Below are 9,459 nucleotides of genomic sequence, written 5' to 3'. Positions count from 1 at the left end.
CCTTCAGCTTTTCACAAATGGAGAGTGGCATCAAACTTACACTAGCTCCAAGATCACACAATGCCTTTCCAATACTAGTATCCCCAATGTGACAAGGAATAGAGAAACTTCCAGGATCCTTCAATTTTGATGAAAGTTTATTCTGTAAGAGAGCACTACACTCCTCTGTTAATGCCACAGTTTCATAATCTTCTAATCTCCTCTTGTTTGACAAAATATCTTTCAGGAATTTAGCATATGAGGGCATTTGAGAAATTACGTCTGTAAATGGAATGTTGATGTATAATTTCTTCAAAACTTCCAAAAATTTCTCAAACTGCTTATCTAGCTTTGCTTTCTGAAACCTCTAAGGATATGGCAATGGTGGCTTGTATGGTGGTGGAGGCACATACTTTTCCTCTTCTTCTTTTTCAATTTCCTTCTTCTTGTTTGCTTCCTCATTAACTTCATCATGATTCGGAATAGATTCATTTTTATCTTCATCTTCTTTCTTCTTTTCCTCTTCTACCTCATCTTTCTCTTCTTTTCCCACAATTTTCCCACTCCTTAGGATCACTGCCTTGCAATGTTCTCTAGGATTCTCTGGTTGACTTGGAAGTTTCCCTTGTGCTTTGCTAAAAGAGCTTGCTTGTTGAGTTATTTGGTTTTCCAACATCCTGTTATGAGTGGCAAGTTGGTCTATCCTTGAATTTAATTGTTGAATCATTTCTCCTTATTTTTGTTGAGCAGTTAAGAAATTCTCCATCGTAGACTTCAAAATTGAATCTTGGTCTGAAGACTGAACTGGTGGTTGTGGAATAGGTGCATTTTGATTCCTTTGTGGTGGAAATCTAGGTGATATTCTGTTTTGCTTAAAATTCTGCTGCTATTGCTGGAAATTAGGTGGTTGTTGATAATTCTGTTGCTACCCTTGTTGACCTCCCCAAGAAAAGTTAGGGTGGTTCCTCCATGTTGGATTATATGTAGGAGAAAAAGGATTACCAACTAGTTTTTTATTGTCATTCCCAACAAAATCAACTTGCTTATTTCCAAACTCTTGCCCATAGGAAGGAAAATTAGTGATATAATGAATATTTTCCACACCAACATGTTCTGTATGACTAGATCCTCCAATTGATGAGTCAACCTTTATGCTTAACTTATCCATTTTTCTCGTCAAAGCATCAAATTTGGCATTGAACATACTCATGGCATCTAATTCATATACACTTGCTGGTGGCTTCTTCATTTCATTTCTTTCACAGCTCCAATGATAATTGTTGTAAGCAATTTTATCCAATGCTGAATAAGCTTCATCTTCTAACTTTTCCATAAGAAAACCTCCTGAAGATGCATCAATTATACTTCTAATTATTGGAGAAACACCATTGTAGAAATGTTGAACTAGCATCCATTTAGGGATTCCATGATGTGGACATCTCCTTTGAAGATCCTTATATCTCTCCCAAGCTTCATAGAGACTCTCATCATCCCTTGGTCTGAAAGAAGTTAATTCATTTCTCAATTTTGCAGTCTTGCTAGGAGGAAAGTATTGAGCCAAGAAAGCTTATGACAACTCATCCCAAGTAGTTATCGAACCCAGAGGTAATGAATGCAACCACTCCTTAGCACGATCCTTCAAAGAAAAAGGAAATAATCTCAATCGGATGGAATTATCTGACACTCCATTTATCTTCAGCATGTCACTAATCTCAAGAAAATGTGCAAGGTGCACATGTGGACTCTTAGTAGGATCTCCCCCAAACTGTGATTGTTGAACCCTTTGACAAAGTGAGGGCTTCAAGTCAAAGTTATTTGCTTCCACTCTAGGCCTTGTAATACTCGGTCTAAAATCTCCAAAACTAGGAAAAGCATGATCCTTAATTGATATGTTGTTGTTGTTTGCCATAGCTTCTATCACTTGTTGCTCTTGCTATCACTTGTTGCTCTTGCTATCTTTGAATTCTGACTTTAGCTTTTCTTCTTTTAGACTCTGCTCTTAAAGCTTTAGCTGTCTTTTCAATCTCAGGATCAAAAATTAAATCAATTTCTGCACTTTTGATTCTTCCCATATAAAAGATATGTACCTGAAAAATCAAAAAAGGAAAATCTCAAAGTATAATGATAAAGAAAAGAAATTAAAATAAAAAATAAAATGCCCAAATTAACCAAACAATCAATAGTCTAATATCAAACAAAACAAATCCCCGGCAATGGCGCCAAAAACTTGATTGCGTACTCCACAAGTATACGGGTCATTCAAGTAGTAAAGAAAAGATATCATCCCACAGAGATTTGTTGTTTCAGTACCAAACTATAAAAGTTATGATTATTTGCGCTATCAATAATTTGTGTCAAAAATAAAGTAAGAGATGCAGCAAATTAAATTGAGAAAAATAAGGAAATTATAATGAATTAAGAAATTAAAATTCTAAGCACTATACTAATTTACTAAAATTTCAGCAAGTAACAAAAGATTTAATTAATTAATGGTAAAAATTGATTCCAGAGTTGAGGTTCATGAAGTAAATTTCATTGGGATTTGGATAGGCAAAGCCAAGATTAAGGGAAATATAAGTTTGAAGAAAGTTGATTCTGATTTCCTTTAATTTCTCTTTCAAGCAAACTAAATACTGTTTTAAAGGAAACTAAACCCTATTCTCAAGCGATGTTTAATTACCCAAAACCCTTTAAACATTTTAATCAACTTGAAATTCCTTTTAACCCACTAGTTTATTTCTAACACTAGGTGATTAAGTTCATTATCTTGATTATCTATCATAGATTTTCACCTCTCGGTCCTTCAATCTAAGATTAAGAATCAAACCCAAAGGGTACCAATAATGGGTATGTAAATAAGCATACAAGATAAGAATCAAAGCTTATATACACTAAAATCTGGTTAAAACCAATCCAAATCCACAAATAAAACTTAAATCATTACACCCAACTCTGAAATCTTAAGTATCTACTCACTCATGTTTGTATTTAGAAGTAGAAAATATAAATAGAGCAAGAAAACATGAAAATAAAACTAAAAATAAGAGAACCCAGAAGAAGAAGATCCAAATCTCTGAAAATGGAAGCTGGAAAACGTCACTCTGCAGGTGTTCTTCCTCTTAGAAATGGCGTGATTCCCTCTTTCCTTTCTCTTTTGATTTTTCACTCTCTTTCTTCTTTTTCCTTTTTTGGTAAAAATAAGAATATGATGCTTATATATCCCCTCTAGGTTTGCCCTAAAAATAGTCTCTAAAGGGATAAAGACAAAAAGGTGTAAAAAGTGTGAAAAGAGAAAATTTTTCCATGTCAGCAAATCTGCCAGCGCCATCCCACATGCCTCATGTTGATTCAAGTTATTTTCAACATGTCTCATGTTGATTCAGAGGAGGAGCCTTTCGATTTTGCATGACAAGCTACACGGGGCATGTGGGAGTCCTTGAAACTTTCGGCGTATTTTGTTCCAAAATCTCTGTTTACACGACTTGCCACACGGGGCATGTTAAAGCCCATGAAACTTTCGGCGTGTTTTGTTTCAAAATCTCTATTTACACGACCCAGTGTGAATTTACATGCCTCATGTGGATTCTTGCTGGCTAACTCTTATCTTTACATGGCCCTCAACACGGGGCATGTTGAGGCCCTTGAAAGTCTCGGCTGGTCTTCTTCTTTAAGCAAATTTTCTTCATTTTTCACACCACTTTAGGCTTCTAAATCACTTTGAATTTCTTCTATATGGACTTTTTTGCCTTTGAACCTTATTAAAACCTATCAAAAACATTAAAATTCCAAAAATCAAATATAATGAAACTAAAATTAACAAATTGACTAAAATAAGCATTAAAAGAATAAAATTACTAAACTAAAAAGGCAAAATGGATGCAAAACTATCCTAAAATATCTATATAAAATGGGTTTATCAATTTTCAAGGTTCAGAATTAAGGTAATGGAAGTATGATTGAATGATTGAGGAGATGTTTTACTATTCAAAATAGACAGAACTTTGTTTTCCCCATCGGTACGTACAATATACCAAAAGGAAAGAAAGAAAATGGGAGCCATGCCATCAGGCCCTAGAGCCTTGGAAGGATGAATTTGTTTAATTGCACAATGGATTTCTTTTCTGGTGAAGGGTCTAGTGAGTTCAGTGTTCATCTCCACAGATACTTTATTCTCTATTGAGTCCAAGACATCTAAATAGTCTGATGGGAAACTGGTTAAGAAAAGGTTGTCTAAAGTATTGAGTCAAAACATACTCAATATCCTTTTCTTTCTCTACAGCCAACCCGAATCATCTTTAATTAATTCAATTTTATTTCTCCTTCTTCTCTGGTCGGCTTTAGAGTAAAAAAGGTAAAAAAAAAAAAAAAGTATTTTTGTCACTTTTTTTCAATCACTGAATTCTAGAACGTTGTGCCCACATCTCTTCTTCCCTACACATTAATTCCCTTAGCCCTTTATATATATATATATATATATATATATATATATATTTCCTTCTGCTCCTTTATCTTTTCAACAGATTCGAACCCCTCTTGTAACCATTTTAACCCTTATTTGCAATCAACCATTTGCCTAGATACACTTCAACACTAGGCTTTCTCCCCTTCAATGCAATACTACACATTCTAATTCTACCTTCCACATCACACCCACTCAAACTAATACCCTAAGTTTTCCAAAAATCTTTAATGACCTTATAACATAACCCATCCCGAATCCACATATGTCCAAATCAGAATGGCTAAGGCTTTAGCCTATTATCACTTCTTTTACAGTACCATTTGATTTGAATTACACAATGATCCAAACCTTGTCTTAACAAATGAACAACCTCAAAATCTGGAAATAAGCTCAACCAATCTACATTAGCAACAAAACAGTTAATTCTCTCTTGAATATTTTCATTCCTCGTCGCCATTACTCCATGTATATTTCAATCCTTGAAACCTAAATCATCAAACTTACACAAATCCAAAGCTTTGTGACAATCATCCATCCTCTGTTGATCATGCAACACTCCTCCACTCTTCTCATCTAAAAATAAAATTTCATTGAAATCCCCTCAGCATAACTAAGGCAATGAATAACGATTTTTTAACAAATCATTAGCTCCCAAGTTTAGACTTTTAAAGCTTCCTTTGCCCCTCCATATATACCAATGAAATGCTAGGATGAGTTTACAATAACATCAATATGATGGAGAGAAAAAGACAATAATTGGACTTACACCTCTAACTTCCATAGTAAACACAAGCCACCTTTCCTACCTCTATTCTATCACAACCAACTTTACTATTGTTCTTGAAATCTAATTTTTCACGAACCTTCATCATTTTTGTTGTTTCCAATTTTATCTCCATTAAGAATAGCATTTAGGGATCTTCACGCTTTATTATCTTTTTAAGAAAACAAGTTGTAGGTGGGTTTCCAAGCCCTCTACAATTCCAATATATGGCACTCATGGCGACCGGCAGGACTCAAAGTAGTCTCCGCTGATAACATATCATAGTCTTGAAATATAAATAAATGAATAATATTTAAATAAATATATAAATAAAATTAATTTAAAAAATATAAAATAATTATAAGTTTATGAAAATTCACTCAATACATTTACATTTACTTTGTTAAAATTCATTCATATTTATATATTCATTCATTATCAAATTTATTTTATATAAAATAACTAATTTATCATATAATATATCGGGATACGACAATTCCACCTTATTATAAATATCACTTTGGTGGTTGTCGAATCCGTCAGAAATTTAATTAACTGAAATCACCAGTTGTGAAATATTTTTCTGCAATAAGTGGTAAATCCAGGTCGAATCGTAGAGACTGAATTATTAAATTTCGTGCACTTGTGTGTAATGGAAAACGAAAGAAACAAAGATTGAGGGGAGGGGGGGGGGTTTGTAACACAAAATTAGAAGAAATTAGAAATTTAAGTACTAAATATGAAAATCTCAATTTAAACAAACTTCAGTCAAAGATAATTCGCATTCCAATGCATTGATTTGATCATAAACAAAAGAACTACAATTATATCTTATTGAATACTTAACGTAAATTTACCAAACAGCGAGGCAAACCCCTGACTTCCCTATACTCATCAATTTGAGCCCAGCACTCTTATTGACTCTAATTATTAACTGAGTTGGTATTAAGCAATCCTCCTCAAATTAATAACTGTTTTAAGAAAAGGAAGTAGTTAAGCTGAACAATAATTTATGAAGCATAAATCATTTAATCCACCCTATTGTTTCCTTAGGTTATTATTGAAAACTTGGATCATAATCAATAAAACCTAATTGCTACTCATGTTCAATCTTACACAATAATTACGGATTATGAAGATGAACTAGCAATTGATCAAATCAAACAATTAACTAATAGGCCTTTTTAGAAAATCATTCAATAGATTAAAAACAATTAAATCAGAAAACAATAGATATTCAAAAAAACATAAATTAAATTAAGAACCTGGTCTCACAAATCAAGCAAAAGAACTTGAATCCCTTGAACTGAATTAAAAACTTAGCCACTCATGTTCATGGCTTACAGAAAAATAAAGAAAAAATAGAAATCTAAAACTATGGATGAGAATGGAGAATGAAGGTGTTAGAGACGTCTGAATTGGGATGCCCTTAGCTGCTACCCAAAGACGTATTTATAGTAAAAAACCTAACCCCATTGATAGGAACCAAACCAAACTAGGAAAGGTTTTGAAATTCAAGATGTAGATTTTCAGCCTGCATTCACGTTTCTGGAATCAAGGCAGATTTTTAGCAACTTTCTTTCCGAATCTGCCTCTGCCCTCTTTAGGAAAGTTGTAGCCCTATTTCTTAGCTTTCCAACGGGTATTCATGGACCCAAATCTGAGGTCTATAGCCCAAGTTATAGCTCAAAAATTGGGACTGGTTCAGTCAGACTGTCCAGCCCATTATGAAGACTTCATTGCCATTTTTGACAATTAAAATGGCCTCATCTCTCATCTAGCCCTTCATAGAAGTTGTAGAGATGGCTTTTATGGTTCAAGTAGGCTTGGCCTTGCTTCATTTGGACGTCTGAAACTCTAAATACAAAATAAATACTAAAACTAGTCTTGACCCATCGAGTCTGGGCTTTTGCAATAGATCCATAGCTTATTTTGTCAACCTTTGAGACTGATTTGGGCTTTGGCCCCTCTTTATCATTTGAAGTGCTCTATCTTAGCTTTTCAATGGTTTAAACATCAATCAATTTGGAGACCCACAACTTTTGAAACACCTGAAACATACAGCAAAGGTCAAATGCTGAAAATTTCTCTATTTAACACAATTATTCCACAACTATCTAAAAATATGCCTAAATGATAAATATATTTTAACCAACTGAATTAAATATAAAAACACACTAAAAACACTAAATATGATGGGAGTAAAATTAATAACTTATGCACTTATCAAATTCCCCTACACTTATTCCATGCTTGTCCTCATGCATGACTCAAACTCTATATCAACTCCACTTAGAAGTTCCTAACTTCACCCTATCACAACTTTTTCTAACAAAAGGTTAAAAGTTTGAAAGAAAAGGCAAGTAAGGTAATAACCATCATAACAAATTCCATTAACACCATACCAATATATCAATAATTTTTCAACACACAAAAGGCTTGAAATCAATTAAGCTCACACAATTAAAGTTTCATAAAATTTTAAGTCAATACACACCAAAACACAAGGCTAATTTATCAAAGCACAACAATTATAGCTCTTTGCAAATCTTAGGGGAGATAGAAAAGCCCTTATTTTCTATTTGAAATTGGTACTTCTCTCTTGTCACAGTTATCACTTTTTTTTTTTTATTTCAACCGTCACCTTCAGAAATTATCTTGCTCATATCCTAGCTAGCTTTTGGCTTGAGAATCGACATGGGATTCATGAAGACCCCTAGTTAGTTTGCTTAACTAAAATAATGGAGCAATTTTCAAGTTCAACCTTTTATTTCCCCCAATTTATGCATCTACATATTATAAAGTGCCCTGATAGATTAAATAAAGTTCTGAAATATGAATGACACTAGTTTAAAGCACACATAACTAATCATTTTACCATTAAATCACGCCTAAATGATTTATACAGAAAAAAATTACTCTATGGTATGGAGAAGAGGGAAAATCCATCATTAAAGTTACTATTACCTTGCCTAAAATTTCAAAAATTCAATCTAAAATAGAAAAAGTCATTTCAAGGACAAAGTACTTTTCTCTAAGAGTTAATAAAGAATCATGAATTAAGCTTATGAGAACGATTTTTTTTTTAATTGCAGCAACAAATTTCTCCTCCCCCACACTTAAAACTTACATTGTCCCCAATGTAAAGCCCAAAGGCAAAAGAAAAGAAAAAAGGCTAGAAAATAAAATAAAATAAAGAAAAGAAAACAAATCTGATTGTGGCTAACAAGCCACCCATGGGTTGCCTCCCAAGAAGCGTTTTTGTTTATCGTAGTTAGCTCGACATGGCAAAGCTCCTTAATCCACTTAATGCTCCTCAAACCCCTCATAAGATGGCTTAAGTTCATGACTGTTGACCTTGAACACTTTGTTAGTTCCTAAACTTTGAATTTCAACTGCACTATAAGGAAACACATTAGTAACAACAAAGGTTCTAATCCAATAAGAATGCCACTTACCAGGCATTAGCTTCAATTCAGAATTATACAATAAAACTTTTTGCCCAATCACAAACTGCTTCCTTAGTTTGTCATGGAATGCCTTCATCTTTTTTTTATAGATCCTAGAATTTTCATAAGCCTTAAGGCGAATTTCCTCTAATTCATAGCATTGTGATTTTCATTCTAACTCATCCTCCATGCTTAACTCAAAATTATCCTGCACAAATGTATCAACAACATCAATAGAAAAGACAGAATGATTATCAGCAGGATACTTCATGGCATCAAAGATATTAAATTTGACAGTCTCTTCATCAAACTCCATGGTTAAGATACCCTCATCCACATCAATTTTTGTCATGGCAGTTTTTAAGAAAGGTCTTCCAAACAAAATCAAAGCTGAATTTGATGAGAGAGCACTATGATCCTCCATATCCAGAATGTAAAAATCTGCAGGAAAAATCAATCCTCTAACCTGCACCAACACATCCTTAACTACTCCCAATGGGTAAGCATTAGAACGATCAACTAATTGAATAATGACACTGGTTTCTTTCAAAGGACCCAGATTTAAAGTTTGAAAAATTGAATTTGACATAACATTAATAGATGTTCCTAAATCTGCCATTGCACTTTCAAATCTAGAATCACCTATTTTGCAGAGAATAGAAAACGAACCTGGATCCTTACACTTAGGGGGTATTGTTTGCTGAATTAATGCTGACACATTTTCCCCCACACTGATCTTCTCATTATTCCTTAACTTGCGCTTTGTAGTGCATAACTCCTTAAGGAATTTAGCATACCTGAGAATT

General features: G+C 33.5%; 1 non-coding gene across 1 annotated transcript; it reads left to right on the top strand.

The window, feature by feature from the left end:
* Nucleotides 1-1,400: 1,400 nt before the first annotated feature.
* On the top strand, nucleotides 1,401-1,507 carry LOC131171692 (small nucleolar RNA R71). The gene has a single exon (XR_009142350.1). It is a non-coding gene; the product is annotated as a small nucleolar RNA R71 (small nucleolar RNA).
* Nucleotides 1,508-9,459: the final 7,952 nt, after the last annotated feature.

This window comes from Hevea brasiliensis, chromosome 12, assembly GCF_030052815.1.
Source record: "Hevea brasiliensis isolate MT/VB/25A 57/8 chromosome 12, ASM3005281v1, whole genome shotgun sequence".
Taxonomy (NCBI): domain Eukaryota; kingdom Viridiplantae; phylum Streptophyta; class Magnoliopsida; order Malpighiales; family Euphorbiaceae; genus Hevea; species Hevea brasiliensis.
The sequence above is the reverse complement of the archived record's forward strand: the minus strand, read 5'-3'. Positions and strand labels throughout refer to the sequence as shown.